General features: G+C 42.0%; 1 pseudogene; it reads left to right on the top strand.

The window, feature by feature from the left end:
* Positions 1 to 17,646: 17,646 nt before the first annotated feature.
* LOC139367336 (uncharacterized) lies at positions 17,647 to 18,351 on the top strand (annotated as a pseudogene).
* The last annotated feature ends 2,356 nt before the right edge of the window (positions 18,352 to 20,707 follow it).

Genomic DNA, 20,707 nt, shown 5'->3' with positions numbered 1-20,707 from the left:
GCCCACATTACCCTTAAAGTAATGGCCTTGCAGAAAAATCTGTGAGGATTGCTAAATCACTCATGGACAAAGCAAAGGCAGACAAGAGAGACCCCTACCTCAGCCTCCTTGAGTACCACAACACTCCAGTTGACATCTTAAAATCACCAGCCCAGCTGCTGATAAGACGCAGACTTCGCTCCCTCCTGCCCAGCATCAACCAGCAGCTGCAACCTGAGGTCGTCAGCTACAAGGAAATGCATGCAGCAACACCAAAAGCGATACTTTGACAGGTAAGCTAGACCACTACCACCACTGAACAACAGAGCATGGGCATGGCTACTGGAAGCCAGCAGTTGTCATCCAGCCAGCTGACAATGAACGTTCATATCACGTCCGCACCGGAGAAGTGACGAGGTGAACTGTTTCCCTGAAAGAGAACATGATGGACTAAACACACAACACAACACACACCATACCCACCTGCAACACCACAAGAACTGTTGACTGACACAGAAGCATGCTCAGCTTCATACCATACAAGGTCAGGAAGAGAGGCCAAGCCTAGAGCTGTCCTAGACCTGTGAAATGTCTAGGACAACTAACATATGGAACTGTTTTAAGACGATAATATCGAGGATCACTAAGACATTTTATTTGGAATTTTATGACCCTATGTTATCAAAAAAATATATACAAAAACTATTGGATGAAACATTGAATTTGGAATCACTGCTATTAGCCAATAGATACGCATTGAATAACATTTTCACTACATTGAACAACGTGCTCAACGGGATTGAGATCCGGGCTCTTCGCTGGCCTGTCTTGCAGGAAATCACGCACAGTATGGCTGGTGGCATTGTCATGCTGGAGGGTCATGTCAGCATGAGCCAGCAGGAAGGGTACCACATGAGGGAGGAGGATGTCTTCCCTGTAACGCACAGCTTTGAGATTGCCTGCAATGACAACAACCTCAGTCCGATGATGCTGTGACACACCACCCCAGACCATGATGGACCCTCCACCTCCAAATCGATCCCGCTCAAGAGTACAGGCCTTGGAGTAACGCTCATCCCTTCGACGATAAATGTGAATCCGACCATCACACCTGGTGAGACAAAACTGCGACTCGTCGGTGAAGAGCACTTTTTGCCAGTCCTGTCTGGTCGTGCGACTGTGGGTTTGTGCTGTTAGTGTCTTAACGACGGTTCCACAGGTGCATGTTCATTAATTGTTTATGGTTCATTGAACAAGCATGGGAAACAGTGTTTAAACTCTTTACAATGAAGATCTGTGAAGTTATTTGAATATTTACGAATAATCTTTGAAAGACAGGGCCCTGAAAAAGGGACGTTTCTTTTTTTGCTGAGTTTATTTGTCCCCTTAGTTTAGTGCCTAAAATATCTCCACACATACAATGTACTTCATTTTTTTTAAATGGTCCTGGGGACCTTCAGATGAGTCTTATGAGGCTTGTGGGTGTCCTAGAGCAAAACAGAGAACACTTTTGTGTTCACGAGAGTCTCAGCTTTCAATATATTGGTAATAATAGTCTCATGTTCTGACAAACACCACTCTAGATCTGCCACCTTTCACTGCAGATATCAGTGATATCAGCAGATACGGTGGATTGAGATGTAGCCCATGCAAAAAACATCTCCAGTTCAAGCAGATGGATTTTGATAGGGATTTTCTTTTTTAATTATGTCAATTCGATTTCCGCGGGGGCGCAACCATTGTAGGTCAAGGGTTAAGGACTGGGAAGTTTTTCCAGGATAAAAAAATTAACTGAATGGAGTTAAGCACAGGCAAAATCCTAGAGGAAAACCTGCTTCAGCCTGCTTTCCACCAGACACTGGGTGATGAATTCAGCGGGACAATAACCTAAAACACAAGGCCGAAACTATACTGGAGTTGCTTACCAAGAAGACAGTGAATGTTCCTGAGTGGCTTGAAAATAATTTTTGAAATGAATAATGGGCAAATGTTGCACAATCCAGGTATAGAAAGCTCTTAGAGACTAACCCAGAAAGACTCACAGCTGAAAATCACTGCCAAAGGTGATTCTAACATGTATTGACTCAGGGGGTTGAATAGTTATCCAATCAAGCTATATTAGTGTTTAATTTTTCATAAATCTTTTACAAAAGTTAAAATGTTTCTTCCAATTTGGCAGAGTATTTTGTGTAGATTGTAGACAAAACAATTCAAATGAAATCCATTTGAATCACACTATGTAACACAACAAAATGTGGAAAAGGTCAAGGGTTGTGAATACTTTCTGAAGCGACTGTCTTGTCTGCTTAATCTACTTACATGAAATAGTATTGCTTTCCATGTAGCGTGGGAGAAACAACAGATTGATATGACGTTCATACACTGTTGTAGGTGATAAAATCAGTGACCTTTCCTGCTGCTGGATAAGCCGACCTGTGCATGGCAGTAATGACACATTTTATTGGAGGTGCAGAAGAGGTGCCGTAACTGTAGTAATAACAGTAATGAAGATAGTTGCTCAGCGAAACTCCATTCTTTATTAAGTAGAAAACATATTTTGACATTATTGAGCATGAAAAGCTGGTGAATAGCAAGTTGAATGGCTGCTTCCTGGGCTTAAAGGAACATTCCATATTCATGTTCTCCTGTAAACCCAAATTCTGGTTCAGGTGTTTGTGTGAAAACACTGGACCTAAATAGGACCTAAATAGGCCGTTTAAGTAAGCAAAAAAATTAAGTTTTATTGTATGTGACATTTGAAAATCAAGTATACTTTAAACACACTGATGTCATACTCATTCATGCTTTGACAACAGCTTATTAATTATATATGGAGATGCGTTACCGAAAGCAACGAATAGCAGGAAACAACGCAAACGTGCATGGCATTATCAGTACGCGAAAACATAACATTTTATAGTATGGTTTAAATGCCACAACGTTATACTCAATTCGGCTTTTCATCGAGTAGAATTAGCTGCACATATCCACAATGCATTTTGCTCCCGAGTGGCGCAGCAGTCTAAGGCACTGCATTGCTAGAAGCGTCATTACAGACCCGGGTTCGATCCCAGGCAGTATCACAACCGGCCGTGATCGGGAGTCCAATAGGGCGGCGCACAATCGGCCCAGCGTCGTCTGGGTTAGGGGAGGGTATGGCCGGGGGGGCCTTTACAATTAGGCCATCATTGTAAATAATACATTTTTCTTAACTGACTTGCCTAGTTAAATGAAGGTTATATACAACCCCCACCCCAAAAATAGTGTGTGGCCGCAAGTTTTGATAGCTAGATCTCTTCAAGTAAACAACAAAACAACTTGGAAGATGGTGTATAGCGAAGCTTCTGCAGTGGTGTTCAAATGGAAGTAATTTATGTTGTCCTTAAAATTATCACGAGTTACGACTATTTCATCTTAACGTTACATTTTTGAATACAGATTTGCACCCTGCTGCCTGCCGTGCCTTTAGCTAGCTAGCTACGTGCTTTAGTAGCAGCAGCATACCACCCTGTGCTTTAGTAGCCAGCAGCATACCACCCTGCATACCACTGCTGGCTTGCTACCACTGCTGGCTTGCTTCTGAAGCTAAGCAGGGTAGTTCCTGGATGGGAGACCAGATGCTGCTGGAAGTGGTGTTGGAGGGCCAGTAGGAGGCACTCTTTCCTCTGGTCTAAAAAAATATCCCAATGCCCCAGGGCAGTGATTGCGGACGCTGCCCTGTGTAGGGTGCCGTCTTTCGGCTGGAACATTAAACGGGTGTCCTGACTCTCTGAGGTCATTAAAGATCCCAGGGCACTTATCGTAAGAGTAGGGGTGTTAACCCTGGTGTCCTGGCTAAATTCCCAATCTGGCACTCAAACTATCACGGTCACCTAATAATCCCCAGTTTACAATTGGCTCATTCATCCCCCCTGTAACTATTCCCCAGGTTGTTGCTGCAAATGAGAACGTGTTCTCAGTCAACTTACCTGGTAAATAAAGTAGGACTAGAGGTTATAACTGTTTGAAAGTAATGTTAGCAATAGGGTTTGTTGTTGAGTGACAACTTTGGCTAATAAAGTTCCCCTTTTCTCTGAGAGCAACATCAATTTCCCATCTATTTCCTATGCTTTTTGTAAGTGTGAATATATATATATACACTGAGTGTGTAAAACATTAGGAACACCTTTCCATAACAGACTGACCAGGTGAAAGCTGTGATCCCTTATTGATGTCACTTGTTAAATCCACTTCAATCAGTGTAGATGAAGAGGAGGAGACAAGTTAAAGAAGGATTTTTAAGCCTTGAGACAATTGAGACATGGATTGTGCATGTGGATTGTGCATGTGTGCCATTCAGGGGTTGAATGGGAAGAACAAAAGATTTACGTCCCTTTGAACAGGGTATGATAGGTGTTTTTCACGCTCCCCAGGCATCCAGCCAACTTGACATGACTGTGGGAGGCATTGGAGTCAACATGGGCCAGCATTCCTGTGGAGGCTTGACACCTTGTAGAATGCATGGCCACGACGAATTGAGGCTGTTCTAAAGGCAAAAAGGGGTACAACTCAATACTCAGTGTACATGTTAGAAAGGTGCAAGTATTCAATAGAAATGCACTGCAATTGGCATAATACATTTTACAGGGCTTTAAATGTAGTATGTTTGATGCTGAAAGATGATCATTTCCAATATTTTTCAGGAGTTAAAAGCTCCCTTCAGTCAGCACGGTGGGATGGGAGGCCACAGCCATATCCTGGAAGTGATATATGCTGATGGATGAGGCGCTGCCACTCCGTCACCCCACCGGTCATCATCTCCTCCTCTCCCTTCCGGAAGGGTCCAGATGTGGATGTGGTGACTGCCAGGGAAGCATGACTTATGGACATTTGAGGCCATGATTATTAAGAAGTAGTTTTATGTATTTTGTAAAAATAGTTAGCTTATTGAAGCTTACGTCTTGGCCTTTAATCAGAGCTTTTTGCTTTACTAAACTAAATAAACCAGCTTTGGTATAATAATAATTTATTACATTTCGATAGCGCTTTTCATAATCTCAATGCTCAAAAGCAAAAAAACAAGCAATACCTCGTCATGTGTAAACTGGAAATAGTTGGCTAGGATAACCAATAAGAGGCCAAGTCTGAGTGCATGCATCCGTCCAAAGATGGAGTTAATGGCTTGATCAGAGAAAGGTGGTCAGGGAGATGGTTGATGAAGATGGAGTCTGGTGATTATCTTGTAAAGGGCTAGATACTCGGAACCAGCCTGATTCGTGTATAACTTCACAGTATATGGCATCCACTTTAGGTGATGCCTCAGCAGCTTTTGGCGCCAGAAAACTCACCATAGACAATTCAGAGTAGTAGCTAGCTAGTCGTCCTCATTACGAGCCCTCTGCCTCAGCATTGCATTCCTTTACTGCATCTCTCATTCCTCTTGAGCTTCAGGTGACTCTCCAATTGATACAAGCTTAGGCCTACGGTTAACTCAAGTTTACTCCAAATACGTAAACTACTTAGCTAACGTTAGCCCAAAACAACAACATTCCGGTGCTCCGCTGTAGTGAAAGGTCACTGGATGGGGCTACAGGCGATCCTTCCCGCTTCATATGCGAAGCCATAGCTGATGGTGTGTTCAAGACAACAAAGAACTCTGGGGGAAAAAAACATGGTCCCACTGGGAAAATCGTTTTGAACGGTCATCCAACTCGCAAATACAAGTCGGAACGTGGGCATCATCCTAGAGCTCCGACTTCTCCATCCTGAAGATGACTGACACTGCAATATTTCCCAGTCTGAGCTCGTTTTTTCTGTGTTCCCAATTGTCTTGAACGCACCAAAAGTAGTACATTGCGGCATACTACATTCGTTTTACTAAACGGTATGCGCTAAATAGTACGTAGTATGCAGTTTAATAAGTAAGTAGTAGGCAAGCCAGATTTAGGACAAGGCGATTGTTTTACTGTGAATAAATTAATATTCTTACCCATAAAATTGATATGTAGAGTAACAATTACAAGTAGAAAATGGTACATGACGAATGGAGAAACAATCCATGGACGGGATTCAATAAAAGGTTGTCAAGAGAGCAGTTTGCTTGTCGACAATGCGCCTTGATTGAATCTCGGCCCATGAAAGGGCATCATCAAATAACGGTATAAATACATTTACTTGGAAGATAGTGGAAAAGAGAGTTTTCTAGAAGTCACTTTGTCTCTAAGAGCCTTTGTTTTCATAGGTAGGTCAAGGATTATTCTCAAGGTCTGTGTTAATATCTTCACTCCTGGAAACAGGTTGATAGGGCCTGGGATGAGGGCTTTTGCAGATTATTGTAGCAGATATATTTATGTCCTTATGGTGAAATTGTTTTGTTTTTTTTACATATGTTTCCTGCTGTAGATTTTGACCCATCCCACTGGGCACAGACATCATTTCAAAGTCTAGTTGGGTGACAAATAAATGTAATGGAATTTAGTCTATGACTTTTTGCAAATCCAATCAGTTTCCCACACTGATTCAATGTCATCAGATTACATTTTTTGTTGAAAGAACATGGAAACAATGTTAATGCAACCAGTTTTTGCCCAGTAGGAGGCTACAAATAAATATAGTTGAGACAATGCAGACACTTTAAAATGTTCAAGACATCTCAGGTTATACAGTGATGGTGATTTGGTTAAAGTTGTGTTAGACTTTAAAAGAGCCTGTCTGTGACTGTGTGATGTGAGAAAAATCCAAAATGTGGTTTACAATTCAACATTGTGCATCATTTTTTTTTCAGTCCTGTACCTCAACTGTTTTAAAGCGCTCCAAAGACTTTGATTACTGTCAAGGGAAGTAGCGAGAGAACAGCTTCGATAGCTGTCACTGAAATGCCACTCAAACCAAGGAGCCATGTTTATTCACAAAATAAATCAGAAAGTACAGTATACTATACTTTATCTGTTTTTTTGTTTGTTTGTTTTTTACTTCTCAGTGGTAGGCATATGTCTTTACCTTTGATAGCCTGGGAAAAAATATTTCTCAAAATAAACATATATTCGGAACCCAATAAAAGTCACTATGTTCACTTCAGAAAAGTGTAACTTTTTGGAGGGGAATGTATTCAGAAAAGCTTGGGCTTCTGTCCCCACTGAGGCATTTAGTATATAAAGTGCATTCTGAAAGTATTCAGACCCCTTTACTTTTCCACTTTGTTACGTTACAACCTTACTCTAAAATTGATTAAATCGTTTTCCCCCCTCATCAATCTTCACACAACACCCCATAATGATGAAGCAATCAATTGAATTTACCACAGGTGGACTCCAATCAAGTTGTAGAAACATCAAGGATGATTAATGGAAACAGGACGCACCTAATCTCAATTCCGAGTCTCCTAGCAAAGGGTCTGAATACTTATGTAAATATGGTATCAGTTTTTTATTTTTATTTTATAAATTAGCAAAAATATCAAAAAACCTGTTCTCACTTTGTCATTATGGGGTATTGTGTGTAGATTGAGGAGAAAAACATTTAATTTAATCAATTTTAGAATAAGGCTGTAATGTAACAAAATGTAGAAAAAGGGAATGGGTCTGAATACTTTCCGAATGCACTGTATATCCTGTCGATTGACAACAGAAAATGGGAAATGACTGGTAAATGGTAAATGACCTGTGCCATGACAGTTGGTTGGCTTGATGACCAGTAAGAGTCAATTTATAGTTTTTAGAGTTAAAGAGATAGTTTCAAACTAAAAAACTTCTACTCCGGTGAATTGTACTCCAGTGAATCACAAACATGTCAGCTGGTAAACCCTGTACAATTGTGTTTAAGTCAAATAACTTTTTCTTCAATCAGTTTTGTGCAAATTAGATATTATGTTGATTACTCAAAGCATTCTCTCATTATCCTAAAACTCAGCCTCTAGTTTGTTTCACTAGCTTATCTGATGGTGCATCTGAGCAGCCAGTGTCACGTTTTCACCGAGACATGGCTGGAATCTCATGGTCAGGGACGTGTAATGCAGGAGCACAAAGTTTGACAGTGTTATACCAGCAGGCCCTTGGTTGAGAATAAACACACAAGAGAAATGGAACTGCCGATCACTGTCGTCACGGATTGACGGAGGTATGTGTTTGAATAGTCATGCCATTTTCTCAACATAATGAGCAATGTCATGTCAAATGTCAGCGTCTCAGAGAGCTGAAGTCCCTCCTGCGAAGAGCATCGCAATAGAGGGAACTACTGACTGCGGGCAAAATGAAAATCAAGTACAGTACGGCTCAATAAGGTTATTTTTAAACGGATTATGCAAGTCAATGAATTCCACAAAGTCCTCACCAAAATGTCTTCCAAACAAAATATGTGCAAGTTTAATCAGTAGCAGCAGCAGGGACAGACAGCTAGCTTACATGTTCAGTTCCCTAGACCCTAGGATCATCTCTAGTATCATCTCTATTCCTCCCTCTCACTGGTGTACCTGTCAAATACAAGCATAGATGACAGCATCAGACAAAAGCCTCCCTTCCTCTTTCTTGGTAGAACACTAAGAAGGGTTTGGAAGGCGTCCAGTGCACATCTGGGGAAGCAGGTGGTGGAGAGGAAGGCCCTGGGGAGCAGTCAGAGGAAAGGCCCTGGCCCGTGGGCAGCCTACAGGTGCCTCTGCTGTCATGGCTAAATTGACAGGCAGAGTGTCTTTAGTTCCCTTTGATAATGCCATACCTAAGCCCCCCTCGCACTCTAGCCCACTGTGAGGCAGCTACAGTGCATTGGGAAAGTATTCAGACCCCTTGTCTTTTTCCAAATTCTGTTACGTTACAGCCTTATTCTAAAATGTATTAAATCAAAATAAATTCCTCATGAATCTACACAAAATACCCCATAATGACAAAGCGAAAACAGGTTCTTAGAAATGTTTGCAAATGTATTACATTATTTACATAAGTATTCAGACCCTCTGCTATGATACTCGAAATTGAGCTCAGGTGCATCCTGTTTCCATTGATCATCCTTGAGATGTTTCTACAACTTGATTGGAGTCCACCTGTGGTAAATTCAATTGATTGGACATGATTTGGAAAGGCACACACCTTCCACAAAGAAAACCAGTTGACAGTTCATGTCAGAACAAAAACCAAGCCATAAGGTCGAAGGAATAGTCCATAGAGCTCCGAGACAGGATTGTATCGTGGCACAGATGATTTATTTATTTAACTAGGCAAGCCACTTAAGAACAAATTCTTATCTACAATGACAGCCTACCGGGGTCACAGATTTTTACCTTGTCAGCTCAGGGATTCGATCCAGCAACCTTTCGGATACTGGCCCAACGCTCTAACCACTAGGCTTCCTGCCGCCCCAGGTATGAGTACCAAAAAATGTCTGCAGCATTGAAGGTCCAAGAACACAGTGGCCTCCATCATTCTTAAATGGAAGAAGTTTGGAACCACCAAGACTCTTCCTAGAGCTGGTCGCCCTGCCAAACTGAGCAATTGAGGGAGAACCGCCTTCATCAGGGAGGTGACCAAGAACTTGATGGTCACTTTGACAGAGCTCCAAAGTTCCTCTGTGGAGATGGGAGAACCTTCCACAAGGAAAATCATCTCTGCAGCACTTCACCAATCAGGCCTTTATGGTAAAGTGGCCAGACAGAAGCCAAAGGAAAGGAAAACTCAGCTTGGAGTTTGCCTAAAGGTCTCTCAGACTATGAGAAACAAGATTCTTTGGTACAATGAAACCAAGGTTGAGCTCGTTGGCCTGAATGCCAAGCGTCACGTCTGGAGGAAACCTGGCACCATCCCTACGGTGAAGCATGGTGATGGCAGCATACCTAGCAGTGTCTGAATACCTCGGAGTTCCAGAGCAATTGTTAAGATTCCCACAATACAGGGACCATTATTGGCGGCCGAGGCGAGCGTTTGGGGAATGAACAGCCATCCATGGCAATGATGGAGTCAATTATCCCATCTAGCCAGCAACTGACAGTGTGTAAGCATTCTCCACTCCCTCTCTCCCTCCGACAGACAATTCCCCCGCAGGTGGATTAGGCCTTAATGGCAGCTAAGGGACTGTGTTTGAAACAAGCCAAGAACACTACCAGCGGTGATGTAGCCCAGCTCCCTGTTGTTATTAAAGGCATTACTCTTCCACAGAAGTGGAGAGGAGGGGGGCTGGCGCTCAGTTTGGTAGCATCTCAGTGTTTAGCCCCCTGGGCTGGTGGCAACAGGAGGGTGACACATCCACGGACACACACCTGCTGCGACGTCACGAGGGCTCAACTCAATCCCAGACATAGGAGAAGGAAGATAGTGGTGCATCAGTGGAGGACTTGTTGTTATGACTCTGTCTCAATGGAAGCTAGCTCCTATGAGCAGACTTGCTGCCTCAAGACATCCATGTACGTGTCGCAATGATCCGATTTGTTAGGCATGGTGTGTTGTGTTCAGACACCATGCATTTACACAATTGCTTGGATTGATGTTTTCGTGGTTTTCCTCTCAAAACTAGACAACTAGAAATCCAATAGTCAGTTTCATGCTGTTCTACTATATCAAACACATGCAGATGAATGTGCTGCTGATTCTCAAGGCCTTTCCACTTGGAAATTCCAGCACAGCGGTTGGTCACGCTTTAATGTCATCATTAACATTCTAAAGTCTAAGTAAAATTAACATTGAAATTAATCTTAACAGTATTCTCTCTCACCTAGCCAGACTTGAAGAAAATATTTGACTTAGTAGCACTTTATTGAATACCAATGTTGTCTCAGGGATATATTACATTAAGTTACATTATGAATGGAATATCGGTCGTACAATATCAAACGAATTATAGGATGTACAGCATCATACGTCTTACAAAGTCGTACGAATTGGATGATGGATAGTATTTTACATCTTTCTCAGAGAACAGGTTACTTGTTGCGATGTAACAACAAAGGAGAAATACAGGAAGAATTTACATTGATGGTTAGGGGAACTAACGACAAAGGTCATGTGAGTTTATGTAGTAGGTTAGTTGAATTGGGTTAAGCTTAGCTAAAATGCTACACCTGACCATCCTGCCTACTTTCATTTCTGTCTAAAGTAACTAGACCATTAGTAGGTATCATACGTCTTGTAGGTGCTCAGAAATACGTAAAGTATGTTTTGTATGGCTCTGAGACCAAGCTGATAATACACTTACCACTGTTACGGTTTCCCCTTTCAGCCTACACTAAAACACTCCAGCACTGAACTGACAACTGAAGACAAAGAATTTATGAATCCATTTGAGACAGAAATGTGTCTTCTGCTGTACCCAACCCCTCTGATTTATACAACCTACACACATTAGGTTGGAGAGGATGGAGCAGAGAGCAGCACCCAATGAGCAGTTAAGGGGGTTAAGTTCCTTGCTCAAGGGAACATGGGCAGTATGAACACTGTCACAACAGTGGGAACTGTCCACAAATGTCTGTCGAATCCAGTGGCGACCTGTCATTCAGGGCAGTTAGGGCGGAGCCCCACATGTTTTGCATGTTATTTTGGCATTAATAAGTGTCACATATCAGTTTGCAAACAATGTAAAAAAATATATATATAGAGTCAATAAAGCTGCATACAAACATTCTCTTGAGTAAGACAGCTCCAAATGCAGGTCTTTCAGCCCAGCTCAGTGCTTTCTGTAGTAGAGGGGCAGCCATTGGAAAGTACAGAGCGTAGGGGTTGGTAATCTTCTCTAGTTGCGCCGTGATTGGCTCAGTGTTCTGTCACTCATGGGAAAACTACATCGCCGCAAAATCTACAGGGAGAGCTAGAAAGTTCGACCCCTTGGGTGCTGCCATGCAGTTACATTAGTAGTGCCCATCCAAAAGAGCACAAGGTCATTGGCAACAGATAAAATGACGTTAAATCACGTTATATCTACAGTAGCTTTGATTGGACTGATCATGTCAACATCATACTTTCAAAATCTTTGCTAGCAAGCTAGACAAGCAGTCATCTCCATAATTCACGTCAACGGCAGGGGAGCCTAGCGGAGCGGCAGGGTAGCCTGGTGGTTAGAGCGTTGGACTAGTAACCGAAAGGTTGCAAGTTCAAATCCCCGAGCTGACAAGGTACAAATCTGTTGTTCTGCCCCTGAACAGGCAGTTAACCCAGTGTTCCTATGCTGTCATTGAAAATAAGAACTTGTTCTTAACTGACTTGCCTAGTTAAATTAAAATCTACCGGCAAATTGTTTTCAATCCTTGTCACATGAAGAGAAATTATAGATAAAACGTATCGGTGCTCATTGGCAATAAACAATACACAAGTTGGAAATCGCAAATTCAACAATGAGTGGTTTGGAAGGAATCAGTGGCTAACTGCAAGGGTTGCAAAGCAATAACTATTTTGCTTCCCTGCTATTTGGTGGAAAGGATGCGTGGTCCAAGTCTGGGTTTAAGGGTCTCTTTTCCAAGCTTAAAAGGATAAACATTTACACGCAACACCATGGGCCAGAAAATGTTCAATACATTGGCCTTGCTTTCAATCCAGCATGATTTCTGCCGGGTTCAAAACAACTGGAAACTGGAAACTGGAAACTGGGAAACCTCAGACTTCAGTGAGGTCAAGACAACTGCGAACTCGGAAAAAACTAGCTCCGACTGGGAAAATACGTTTTGAATGGTCATCCAACACGGAATTCCAAGTCAGGAACACGGGCCTCTTTCTCGAGCTCTGACCTGAAGATCACTGATGTCATGATTCGATCTTGTTTTTCCCCGAGTTCCCAGTTGTCTTGAAAGCACCATAAATTTGATAACAAAGTTTCATGACAAAATTTGCCCACAAGGACCGAGTGAGCACAGCACAACGGTGTGTCCAAAAATGTCTTGTATGCTGCTGCATAAATTATGTAATATGGCAGGGAGATAGTATTACTTTCTTAGCTACAGTATACATAAGTGTATGTTGTGAAGAATGCTGTTAGTAGCCCATGTGCCTTACCCAAATAATTGGGTACCTTTCCCCCTCATAACTTAGCCTACTGTTCTGACTTGGTTGTGTAAATGTAGCCTATAGCCTGCTGTAGAAAAATGTCAAATCGAATATTGTAAGAGCTTTCATTGTCTGCTTATATGCCCCCTTTATTAATCCTATGGTTCTAACTTGGTGAACAGGGAGAATACTGTAAAAACAGCACATATTCTGAATTCTGTCGCTGTACATTTCAAAAGTGCTGAAAAAAATTGTTATTGACTATGTCCATCTTAGCTCGCTCATTAATGTCTTAATCAAAATTACGGATTGCCTCTTATCCACTCTTCGTTCCCTTGTGCCATAGTTTGTACATCTCAATTGTCAGTATAAGCCACATTTGATTAATTAAGCAAGTCAGCCATATCAGCTATGTTTTTTAAAAAGGTAGTAAATGAGGGTGAATGAACTGTTTCACTGCCAGACAAGGCTCCGCTGATAGCCAGGTGTAGGGGGGGTAAGGATTCACTCCATGGTTCTGGAAAGAAAGCTCCGCTGTTGGGACAGTTTTATGTTGGCCCTAACAGTTTGTGTGCACCGTTTGCCACCGTTATAGCGCAATGAATATGATGTTTAGTGTTGTGTAGTGGCTTTGTCCCACCAAGATTTACATGCTAAAATTGCCACTGGTCGAATAATTTCTGATGATTAAATGTTCTTGGCCTTCCGGGGTCATGCCAAAAAAAAAGTTACATGTTGGTATGTGCCTATACAGTGCCTTAGTGTTCAGACCCGTTGAATTCATTCATATTTTGTTGTGTTACTGCTTTATTCTAAAATGGATTAAATAAAAACACTTCCTCAGCAATCTACCCACAATACCCCGTAATGATAAAGTGAACAGGTTTTTAGAATTAAAAAAAATTAAAAATACCTTATTTAAATAAGTATTCAGACCTTTGCTATGAGACTCCAAATTGAGCTTAGGTGCATCCTGTTTCCATAAATCACGCATGACTTTCAATCTTCGTCTCTCCCGAGCCCGTACGGGAGTTGTATCGATGAGACAAGATAGTAGCTACTAAAAACAATTGGATACCACGAAATTGGGGAGAAAAAGCATCCTGTTTCCATAAATCATCCTTGAGATGTTTATACAGCTTGATTGGAATCCACCTGTGGTAAATTCAATTGATTGGACATGATTTGATACAGTGCCTTGCGAAAGTATTCGGTCCCCTTGAACTTTGCGACCTTTTGCCACATTTCAGGCTTCAAACATAAAGATATAAAACTGTATTTTTTTGTGAAGAATCAACAACAAGTGGGACACAATCATGAAGTGGAACGACATTTATTGGATATTTCAAACTTTTTTAACAAACAAAAACTGAAAAATTGGGCGTGCAAAATTATTCAGCCCCCTTAAGTTAATACTTTGTAGCGCCACCTTTTGCTGTGATTACAGCTGTAAGTCGCTTGGGGTATGTCTCTATCAGTTTTGCACATCGAGAGACTGACATTTTTTCCCATTCCTCCTTGCAAAACAGCTCAAGCTCAGTGAGGTTGGATGGAGAGCATTTGTGAACAGTAGTTTTCAGTTCTTTCCACAGATTCTCGATTGGATTCAGTTCTGGACTTTGACTTGGCCATTATAACACCTGGATATGTTTATTTTTGAACCATTCCATTGTAGATTTTGCTTTATGTTTTGGATCATTGTCTTGTTGGAAGACAAATCTCCGTCCCAGTCTCAGGTCTTTTGCAGACTCCATCAGGTTTTCTTCCAGAATGGTCCTGTATTTGGCTCCATCCATCTTCCCATCAATTTTAACCATCTTCCCTGTCCCTGCTGAAGAAAAGCAGGCCCAAACCATGATGCTGCCACCACCATGTTTGACAGTGGGGATGGTGTGTTCAGCTGTGTTGCTTTTACGCCAAACATAACGTTTTGCATTGTTGCCAAAAAGTTCAATTTTGGTTTCATCTGACCAGAGCACCTTCTTCCACATGTTTGGTGTGTCTCCCAGGTGGCTTGTGGCAAACTTTAAATGACACTTTTTATGGATATCTTTAAGAAATGGCTTTCTTATTGCCACTCTTCCATAAAGGCCAGATTTGTGCAATATACGACTGATTGTTGTCCTATGGACAGAGTCTCCCACCTCAGCTGTAGATCTCTGCAGTTCATCCAGAGTGATCATGGGCCTCTTGGCTGCATCTCTGATCAGTCTTCTCCTTGTATGAGCTGAAAGTTTAGAGGGACGGCCAGGTCTTGGTAGATTTGCAGTGGTCTGATACTCCTTCCATTTCAATATTATCGCTTGCACAGTGCTCCTTGGGATGTTTAAAGCTTGGGAAATCTTTTTGTATCCAAATCCGGCTTTAAACTTCTTCACAACAGTATCTCGGACCTGCCTGGTGTGTTCCTTGTTCTTCATGATGCTCTCTGCGCTTTTAACGGACCTCTGAGACTATCACAGTGCAGGTGCATTTATACGGAGACTTGATTACACACAGGTGGATTGTATTTATCATCATTAGTCATTTAGGTCAACATTGGATCATTCAGAGTTCCTCACTGAACTTCTGGAGAGAGTTGGCTGCACTGAAAGTAAAGGGGCTGAATAATTTTGCACGCCCAATTTTTCAGTTTTTGAAATGTTAAAAAAGTTTGAAATATCCAATAAATGTCGTTCCACTTCATGATTGTGTCCCACTTGTTGTTGATTCTTCACAAAAAAATACAGTTTTATATCTTTATGTTTGAAGCCTGAAATGTGGCAAAAGGTCGCAAAGTTCAAGGGGGCCGAATACTTTCGCAAGGCATTGTATAAGGTCTCACAGTTGACAGTGCATGTCAGAGCAAAAACCAAGCAAGGAGGTCGAAGGAATTGTTCGTAGAGCTCCGAGACAGGATTGTGTCAAGGCACACATCTGGGGAAGGGTACTAAAACATTTATGCAGCATTGAAGGTCCCCAAGAACACAGTGGCCACCCTCCATCATTCTTAAATGGAAGAAGTTTGGAACCACCAAGACTCTTCCTAGAGCACGCAGCCTGTCCAAACTGAGCAATCGGAAGTGAACAAGAACCAGACGGTCTCTCTGACAGAGCTCTAGAGTTCCTCGGTGGAGATGGGAGAACCTTCCAGAAGAACAACCATCTCTGCAGCAGAAACACAATTCTCTGGTCTGATGAAACCAAGACTGAACTCATTGGCCTAAATGCCAAGGGTCATGTCTGGAGGAAACCTGGCACCATCCTTACGGTGAAGCATGGTGGTAGCATCATCATGCTGTGGGGATGTTTTTCAGCAGCAGGGACTAGGAGACTAGTCAGGATCAAGGTAAAGATGAATGTAGTAAAATACTGGGAGCCTTGATGAAAATATGCTCCAGAGCACTCAGGACCTAAGACTAGGGCGAAGGTTCACCTTCCAACAGGACAACGACCCTAAGCCCTGTCACGATTTTATCAAATCAATTCTCTGTAATTATTATTACGTGATTATTCTAATCATGTATATGTAATTAACTAGGAAGTTGGGGCACCAAGGAAAATATTCAGATTACAAAGTTATAATTTTCCTAAAACAACTTTTCAGATATTTTAATATTCATTAATTAGAAGACTAATTGTTCTTTACCTCACGTTAGTCTCATTCCAAACGTCGTAAATTGTTGGTTATCGGGCCTCCCGGGTGGCCATGCCTGTGCTCATGGGGCGGGCCTATGACATAGTTAAACTCCAAAGGGAATTGGAGTTTCCTTCATTATACAGTCTAAAATCACATTACATCATTTCATAAATCATCTTAACTCATTCATTTTATACAACAATTAGATGCAAGCCTAACAACTGAGACTCTTGTATAAACAGAGTTATGGTAATGTGCCTGTATTGTCTCTCATGAGTTTCACAAACATTAAACGAAATGGACCGGTCGTAGCTGGATTCTCCCCCGACCGTGTACACATTCTCCAAAACATGGACATTGTTCAGCTCTCAAGTTCTGTGATGTGGAAGAGGTTCCTTTGTTCTCCTGTGAAACTCACTCTCTCTATACTGCATGACCACGAGGAGAGACTCCTCTAGGAATTTATGACCTGCGATAACAGAGCCAGGGTGTAGGGGGAAGAGAGAGGTGGTGAGAGAGAGAGAGGGGGATGGTGCTCGATGTACCCAAAGAGGGCCACGTCATGGCAGCACACCGCCAAGACAAAGCATGAGTGGTTTCGGGACAAGTCTCTGAATGTCCTTGAGTTGCCCAGCCAGAGCCCGGACTTGAACCCGATCAAACATCTCTGGGGAGACCTGAAAATAGCTGTGCAGCAACACTCCCCATCCAACCTGACAGTGCTTGAGAGGATCTGAGACAGAGCTATGCATGCAAAGATATTTAGATTTTATTTTCATTTGAGTTTTGAAAAGAACATCGATACACAATTAACAAAAATTGCTTTAATTTTTGGATTATGTTACTAAACTCAGCAAAAAAACAAACATCCCTTTTCCAGGACCCTGTCTTTCAAAGATAATTTGTAAAAATCTAAATAACTTCACAGATCTTTATTGTAAAGAGTTTAAACACTGTTTCCCATGCTTGTTCAATGAACCATAAACAATTAATGAACATGCACCTGTGGAACGGTCGTCAAGACACAGCTTACAGACAGTAGGCAATTAAGGCCACAGTTAGGAAAACTTAGGACATTAAAAAGGCCTTTCTACTGACTCTGAAAAACAGCAAAGAAAGATGCCCAGGGTCCCTGCTCATCTGTGTGAACGTGCCTTAGGCATGCTGTAAGGAGGCATGAGAACTGCAGATATGGCCAGGGCAATAAATTGCAATGTCTGTACTGTGAGACGCCTAAGACAGCGCTACAGGGAGACAGGACGGACAGCTGGTCGTCCTCGCAGTGGTAGATCACCTGTTGCAACACCTGCACAGTATCGGTACATCCGAACATCACACCTACGGGACAGATACAGGATGGCAACAACAACTGCCCGAGTTACACCAGGAACGCACAATCCCTCCATCAGTGCTCAGACTGTCCGCAATGTGCTGAGAGAGAATGGACTGAGGGCTTGTAGGCCTGTTGTAAGGCAGGTCCTCACCAGACATCATCGACAACAACGTCGCCTATGGGCACAAACCTACCGTCACTGGACCAGACAGGACTGGCAAAAAGTGTTCTTCACTGAGGAGTCGCGGTTTTATCTCACCAGGGGTGATGGTCGGATTCGCGCTTATTGTCGAAGGAATGAGTGTTACCTCGAGGCCTGTACTCTGTAGCGGGATTGATTTGAGGTGGAGGGTCCGTTATGGTCTGGGGTGGTGTGTCACAGCATCATTGGACTGAGCTTGTTGTCATTGCAGGCAATCTCCACGCCATGCGTCACAGGGAAGACATCCTCCCGCATGTGGTACCCTTCCTGCAGGCTCATCCTGACATGAACCTCCAGCATGACAATGCCACCAGCCATACTGCTTGTTCTGTGCATGATTTCCGGCAAGACAGGAATGTCAGTGTTCTTCCATGGCCAGCGAAGAGCCAGGATCTCAATCCCATTGAGAAAGTCTGGGCCCTGTTGGATCAGAGGGTGAGGGCTAGGGCCATTCCCCCCAGAAATGTCCGGGAACTTGCAGGTTCCTTGGTGGAAGAGTGGTGTAACATCTCACAGCAAGAACTGGCAAATCTGGGGCAGTCCATGAGGAGATGCACTGCAGTACTTAATGCAGCAGGTGGCCACACCAGATACTGACTGTTACTTTTGATTTTGACCCCCCCCCCCCCTTTGTTCACGGTCACATTATTCAATTTCTGTTATTTACATGTCTGTGGAACTTGTTCAGTTTATGTCTCAGTTGTTGAATCTTGCTATGTTCATACAAATATTTACACATGTTAAGTTTGCTGAAAATAAACACAGTTGACAGTGAGAGGACGTTTCTTTTTTTGCTGAGTTTATACAGTTGAAGTCAGAAGTTTACATACAACTCAGCCAAATACATTTGAACTCAGTTTTTCACGATTCCTGACATTTAATCCTAGTAGAAATACCCTGTCTTAGGTCAGTTAGGATCACCACTTTATTGTAAGAATGTGAAATGTCAGAATAATAGTAGAGATAATTATTTATTTCAGCTTGTATTTCTTACAACTTAGGTTATATTGATATCGGACTCGTTTTTACTGTGGATATAGATACTTTTGTACCCGTTTCCTCCAGCATCTTCACAAGGTCCTTTGCTGTTGTTCTGGGATTGATTTGCACTTTTCTCTAGGAGACAGAACACGTCTCCTTCCTGAGTGGTATGACGGTTGCGTGGTCCCATGGTGTTTATACTTGCATACTATTGTTTGTACAGATGAACATGGTACCTTCAGGCATTTGGAAATTGCTCCCAAGGATGAACCAGACTTGTGGAGGTCTACCATTTTTTTCTGAGGTCTTGGCTGATTTCTTATGATTTTCCCATGATGTCAAGCAGAGGCACCGAGTTTGAAGGTAGGCCTTGAAATACATCCACAAAGCCAATTGACTCAAATTATGTCAATTAGCCTATCAGAAGATTCTACAGCCATGACATCATTTTCTGGAATTTTCCAAGCTGTTTAAAGGCACAGTCAACTTAGTGTATGTAAACTTCTGACCCACTGGAATTGTGATACATTGAATAAGTGAAATATTCTGTCTGTAAACAATTGTTGGAAAAATTACTTGTGTCATGCACAAAGTAGATGTCCCAACCAACTTGCCAAAACTATAGTTTGTTAACAAGAAATTTGTTGAGTGGTTGAAAAACGAGTTTTAATGACTCCAACCTAAGTGTATGTAAACGTTCAACTTCAACTGTATATCAATGTTGCACTAAAGTCCTAAGGCATAAAAGTTTAAAGAATCAACGTGCATCATTAATTAAAATGACAATGGAACAGGTAAAGAAATATGCTCTGGATTGCAGGAAAAAGCTGTTTCAGGTGTTTGAAAAAAAATGCAATTCTCCACATTCCAGACCACACCCTCCTCCATCCTGACGTACTTCGTTCCCCCAAAAATAATGGGTGCATGACGTCCCTGGTCTCATGCATTATGTATCAAGGAAATTTGATTAATGCCATATTTAAAAGTGGGATTCAATTTCACTGAAATTAACACTGGAGGCTGTGGGTCTCGTGCGATCCATTTAAGACCGATTGAATAGTTATTTGTGTTCGAGATCAAGATGTAACTTTGAACTGATTCAATGGAGTTGAATGACTTGCCAGTCATCTTCTCAAACAGGAAAATTCATGCCAGGGCTATACTGTATGGATTTCACTATTTGAACAGAACTAGAATCACAGTAGAACACACTTTACATTGAAAACCTGTTATTGTTGGAATACTAATATACAGTCATATCATAAAACATATGAGCTGTGTTTACAGTATGCTATGTATAAAGCAGCCTGACTAACAATGACCTCGTTATTTTGCTGTATGGTAACATGGTCTCTCCCTCCATTTTTAATTCAAAGTTATTTATAAAAGGGTGATGGATCTAATCCCCGAGCTGACAAGGTAAAAAAATAAATAATAATTGTCGTTCTGCCCGAGCAAGGCAGTTAACCCACTGTTCGATTAAGGAAGCCCCCGCACCTCATTGATCCAGAGGGGTTGGGTTAAATGCGGAAGACACATTTCAGTTGATGGCATTCAGTTGTACAACTGACTGGGTATCCCCCCTTTTCCCAAATTCATTCCTTGCGTTGGTGTTACCGCTCTAAAATGACAGGGGTACAACTATAAGACATCGTCCCTGTATA

Source organism: Oncorhynchus clarkii, chromosome 16, assembly GCF_045791955.1.
Source record: "Oncorhynchus clarkii lewisi isolate Uvic-CL-2024 chromosome 16, UVic_Ocla_1.0, whole genome shotgun sequence".
Classification (NCBI taxonomy): domain Eukaryota; kingdom Metazoa; phylum Chordata; class Actinopteri; order Salmoniformes; family Salmonidae; genus Oncorhynchus; species Oncorhynchus clarkii.
Note: the sequence above shows the minus strand (reverse complement) of the source record. Positions and strands in the feature narration are given on the sequence as shown.